The 6092-nt window shown below is 37.0% G+C and overlaps 1 non-coding gene across 1 annotated transcript; it reads right to left on the bottom strand.

Moving 5' to 3' along the window:
• Positions 1 to 5343: 5343 nt before the first annotated feature.
• On the bottom strand, positions 5344 to 5446 carry LOC118758374 (U6 spliceosomal RNA). The gene has a single exon (XR_004995671.2). It is a non-coding gene; the product is annotated as a U6 spliceosomal RNA (small nuclear RNA).
• Between the last annotated feature and the right edge of the window lie 646 nt (positions 5447 to 6092).

Genomic DNA, 6092 nt, shown 5'->3' with positions numbered 1-6092 from the left:
CAACATAATACATAAAATATTGTGGGAAACAATCAAGGCATGGCTAAGAGGAAGGTTTATTTCAATTATTGCCTATGTCAAGAAACTGGAAAGGTACCAGGTAAATATGCTAACCATATACCTGAAAGGGGTAGAAAACAACAGCAAAAGATACGAAGACTAGCAGAATAAAAGAAATAATCGAAATAATGGAGGAAATAAATCAACCGGAGACCAACAGAACAATACATAAGATCAAAGAATCATTGTAGCAAAGAACAACAGTAATATTTCTTTTAAGTGAGTAAAATCCCTTTATGTTGTTTTCAACGTACTCTGTGATTTAAATTTTATGGAATCTTCCATGTAAACTTAGAAAAAATAAGGCATCTCTTTTTTTGCATGGGAGTGATTCACTTGGATTCCTATCAGTAGGTCGGCAGGTACTCCAAAGCAACTGTAGTGCTGCAATAATGACTGCCTCCTTTTCGTGAGAGAAAACAAATTTATGCTCCACTGAAACCTAGCATATTCACAGGATATGATGTCAGTCCTATGCCTTCAAGAGTTCTCCAGAGGGTGACTTCAATTTTAGATAAATCTTCTCTGGTAATGTGCTTTTCATTATGTCCTCTGCTTAGAGACAAGCAAAGAATGTGAGCCGACTATTAGTGAGCAAAATCATTTACACAAAGATTCTGTTTGTATTATCTCAAGCATTTGCAGGGCACTGGTTGTGCGGCTGTTACATTCTCACCTTTGCTTTGCATTTCCAAGTAGATTACTACTTCTGCTCAGCCTCTCTCCCTCTCTCCTGGGCCAGCAGATCTGTCAAGGCTCCCAGAAGGAAACTCACAGATTAATGCTGCCTGGACTTTTTTTTTTTTTTTTTTTCTAAAATTATCCACTCTCTTGCCTCTGGTTGTTTGTATGCAAAGACCGCTGCCATGTGCATTTGCGTTTTGGTTATAGGAAGTAAAAGAAAAAAAATAAAAAGAAAGGAAAGCTTAGGAGATTTTTTCACCTTCTTAAATTTTTCTACCAGTATAAGCAGAAAAGACTCAAAGGAAACTTCAAATGGACAGTATGCTGATCACAGAAGAAAGATAGGAGAGGAAATTCAAGATTAGAAGTCTATTTGTCTGATAAATGAAAATAAAACAGAAGAGTAGAAAATAACACAGCTACGAGGAAATATAATAAAATTGAATGCAGAGGATTTTAGTTGGGATACAGTTGCCCAAGACAGAAGATGAGCGTCATTCCCGAAGATCCAGCCAGCAAGGTTGCCATTGTCTAGGAGTAGGATCTCTTTACTCAATCCAGATTTTTAAAGTCTAAATATATTGCCCAGAAGTAATTAGCCTCTTGGTCTCTTCTGTCCCTCGTATTAATTGGCATCAATATCCCCACCTCTGGCAGCTGCTCTTCCCATTCTGGTTTTCGTTTCCTTACCACTGACTACTGACTGACCAGAGAGCCACCTTCCTCTGACTCTTGCACTTATCCTCTCAAGGACAGGCTGTGTCCTTGAGGGGAAAATTCAAACTGAGCTGTGAATTTTTTTCTGGAGTATCCTTATCATCAGAGCACAGGCAAAATTCTGTTGTCAACCCCTCATCCAGTTTGGCAGCTACTTGCCTGCCAACCAATGGGCTCCATTGGTTAAGCTTTCAAGACCTGATCTTGTTTTTTTAAGGATTCCTAAATCCTGCTTTGCAGTATTCCACTTCTGCCTCCTAATGATGCGTCTGCCCTTTATCTTTTGCCTCTTCTTGCTAATATGCCAAACTGTGGTGCTGAGGAGCTAAGGAAAGCTTTCTTACATTCCGAGAAAATGGCTAGGAGGATAAGAAAAAACTGCTGCTGGAATTCCAGGTTAGAGCCCGGAGGATGTTTCATTTCATCTTACTGGAAATCACGTTGATGAGTGTACTTCAAAAGGTTTCTAAAATATGGGATTGCAGCAGCAAAAATTTGAAATTCATGCATAGCTTTTTCATAATAGACATTTTAGATGAGTCCATTGAAGACCTCTCATGCTGTAATAATTTTTAGTAGGTTACCAAGGAAAATTCATTTGGTAAGTACAACAATATTCCTATTGAAACATCATTATCATGATCCCAGGAACTGACAAGAAGTAAACATTAAGTAAGTAATCCAGGTGTAATTTGTGGACTCCCAGAACTACTAGAGAGCAACTTTTGTTTTAAACAACTTTGAAATTAATATAAAAAATCTCAAATGGCTCAATTCTATTTATTTATAAGAGAACAAAATGTTGTAATGGTTCTACACCATTGAAACAAAAAACAGAATTATGCTTCCAGTACCTTTTTAATAACACTGCTATCATTTATTCACTGAAAATGATTTCTTCAGTAGATACACATTTTTATTACTGCCTCAAATTTTAGATATACTTAGTGTTCTACATTCTATACCTAGTTTTCTCACATCATCATAAGGATCTACACAAATATTTTATCGTAAGCAGTTCTTAAATAGCTCTAAACTGGTTTCATTTTCAATATTTTTGTATCTTTTTTGAAAGGGAATAATAATCAGTTTCCGGTGGTTACGTTACTATTTTTAAATTTATGTTTAGTGAAATTGAACATTTCATTTGATCTTTATCATAGCTATTGCCTATTTCCTGTTGGACTACAGTATTTACTTTTTATTTTAAAATTTATTTATTATTTTTAAGATTTAAAAAATACATATATTTTTATTTTTCATGATATAGTTCCTTAGGCTCAGGAATTTTCCCTTTCATTTCTCTTCCTCCTCCCTTCTGCTATTTTTCCTGATATTATAATAATAGTATAGTCCTTCAAAAGCAGTCAATCACTCTGCTATTTAAGTCAAATTATTTTAAAAAATCATGTCAACATTAATTTTAATAGTTGATAAATTTGTGTAGTAACTTTCATGGAGAAAGTAAGCTTTATAGCTCAACTAACTTACCTTCATAACCACCATATGAGCATAATTATTTTCCTCCAATTAAAATATTATTTTACAAATGAGAATGCTGTGATATGACTGCGTTGAGCAATTTGCTCTATTCACAAAGCTATAACTGATGGAATTAGTACTGAAGCCCAAATGTAATACCTCCAGGGCCTATGCTAACACCATAGAATATTTTTCCCCATTTCTGCTTCTATTTCCTTTTACCTATTTTCTTTTATATGTATTTATTTATTTAATTACTCCATGATACAATTCCATAAGTTCCGGAATTTTCCTTCCCGCCTCCCCAAATCTCATCTTCTCTCAAGACTTGCCCCACCCCTTGTCATTACAACAATATAGTCCTTCACAATCAGTCATAAGTCCATCATTCTGCTATTTCAGTGAATCCTGATACTGTAAGCATGGACAACAGCAGAGTCCAGCATGCCATAGTCAGGATACGTTCAACAGCTTTGATAGGATTCCATCTTTGATTTGGAAGCAGAAATGCACACTGCATTGTATCCTCACATCTGGATAAAATAGTCTCTACTACACAGTTACTATACATTCCCTTAAATGAAATACATAAAACATAATCATCAACAGAGAGAAAATAGAAAATGTACAACTGGGCCCGGCAGCGTGGTCTAGCAGCTAAAGTCCTCGCCTTGAACGCCCCGGGATCACATATGGGCGCCGGTTCTAATCCCGGCAGCTCCACTTCCCATCCAGATCCCTGCTTGTGGCCTGGGAAAGCAGTCAAGGACGGCCCAATGCATTGGGACCCTGCACCCATGTGGCAGATCTGGAGGAGGTTCCTGGTTCCCGGCTTCGGATTGGCGCGCATCAGCCCCTTGCGGCTCACTTGGGGAGTGAATCATCGGACGGGAGATCTTCCTCTCTGTCTCTCCTCCTCTCTGTATATCTGACTTTGTAATAAAAATAAATAAATCTTAAAAAAAAAGAAAATGTACAATTGCATGAAGTTAAATAACATGCTTCTGAATGGCCAATTTATCACTAAAGAAATGAAAAAGAAATGATAGCAAAACAAAGAACCATGTGAAGAAAGAGGCAAAGGAAACGAACAGGAATTTTTCAAAAGAATACATTCAAGGGCCCGGCGTGATGGCGTAATGGTTAAGGTCCTCACCTTGAACGCCCCGGGATCCCATATGGGCGCCGGTTCTAATCCCAGAGGCTCCATTTCCCATCCAGATCCCTGCTTGTGGCCTGGAAAAGCAGTCGAGGACTGCCCAAAGCTTTGGGACCCTGCACCGGTATGGGAGACCCGGAAGAGGCGCCTGGTTTCAGATTGGCTCAGGTCCAGCCGTTGCGACTGCTTGGGGAGTGAATCATCAGACGGAAGATCTTCTTCTCTGTCTCTCCTCTCTGTATATCTGCCTTTCCAACAAAAATAAATAAATCTTTAAAAAAAAGAGAATATATTCAAATGGCTAACACACACATGAAAGAATAATCAGGCTCCCTAGCAGTCCAGGGAGATTGGCCTACAATCAGAACTCTATTAACAACACCTACTGGCATGGATGTAGGAAGAACGATACCCTCTTTCGCTGTTGGTGGGAATGTAGGTTAGTACAATCACTATGAAAGTCAGTATGGAGAGTACTAAGAGAACTGAAAGCTTGCCTGCTGTAAGACCCAGCTATCCCACTTTTGGGAAAATTTCAAGATGAAACCTGCATTTGAGAAAGTGATCTGTAGTCCTATATTTATAGCAGCACAATACACAATAGCAAAGACATGGAAACAAGCTATGCCTGTCCAAAGAGGAATGGATAAAGAAACTGTGGTACATCTACTCTATGAAATACTACTCAACCACTAAAAAGAATGAAATTCTATGTATTCAACAAAATGGTCCCAACTAGAGACCATTATGCTCAGTGAAAGAAATCAATTCCCAAAGGACAAGTATCATATGTTCTGTCTGATATCAGGCAACACTCATGCAAAATACAAGTTCAATAGCCCTTTCAATACTGTTTTTAGTACATCCCAGGGAGGTTGATACTTTTGTTTTCATTCTTATTTGTTCAAAAAGTTTTTGTTTTTCTTATTAATTTCTTCACTAACTCATAGGCCATACAATAGCATCATTTGCCTTTGATTTTCTTTTTCATTTCTTCAGTCTTTAATTTTTCATTCCTTCAGTCTTTAATTTTTTAGATTTTTTTGTTTAACCACTGAGACTTTGAATACAATTAAAATTAAAAATATGTTAAAATAAAAATGTCACAAGATTGTAAATACGCACTAGAAGAGTAAAATATTTCAAAATTTGAAAAAGTAAACAGGAATGATAAGAAGCATGCACATGTAAATAATAATTCATAATGCTAGAAGTAATCACAAACAAATATATTTTTAAAAAAAAACATGGAACGCTTCACTAATTTGCAGGTCATCCTTGCGCAGGTACCATGCTAATCTTCTATCGTTCCAATTTTAGTATATGTGCTGCCGAAGTGAGCACCAAATATACTATTATTGGGTCAAATACTGCATGGTAAAATGGAAGAAAGCCTATCCTTGTGTTATACATGTACTCTTACAGAATCAGTACCATGGTCATCTAATATTTTTAGCTGCCCAGCAGATGTGTTGGATTAGCTTCTTTCTTTGCCATTGGGAGATTCATTCCTCCATACTACTGAGTTGTTTGCTATCCTAATGAAGCATCCTCTAATGAAGAAGCTGTCCCATGGTCCAGGAAGTCAAATTAAGGATCCACAACCCTACTTACAGCATCTCATCCTTGATGAAGGAGTATTTTTCATAATATTTATCCCTTGGTAATTTTCTTCCCCAGCGTTTCAACCACTGAAGTAGTTAAAGTCACAGATATTTGTCACTTCTTTTGAAAACTTCATAAGAGAAGATAACTGCATAGCACAGATGAGGCAAGCACCTAAAGAGAAGCAGAGGTTTATATACAGGACCGGTTGCTATATACCTAAAATTGAAATGTCAATGAGCTAATCATAGGATGTAGTTAAGAACTTGCATTTTTTTTTAACATACTGGTTACTCAAAACCATGTCAACTGCATAATGTTGCAAATTGCTGTTGATGTTATATTGGGACTCTTAATTGACTGGGATGATATTCTACCAGCTCTA

The sequence above is a fragment of the Ochotona princeps genome, chromosome 1, assembly GCF_030435755.1.
Source record: "Ochotona princeps isolate mOchPri1 chromosome 1, mOchPri1.hap1, whole genome shotgun sequence".
In the NCBI taxonomy this organism is placed as follows: domain Eukaryota; kingdom Metazoa; phylum Chordata; class Mammalia; order Lagomorpha; family Ochotonidae; genus Ochotona; species Ochotona princeps.
This window is presented reverse-complemented; position numbering and strand designations above follow the sequence as displayed.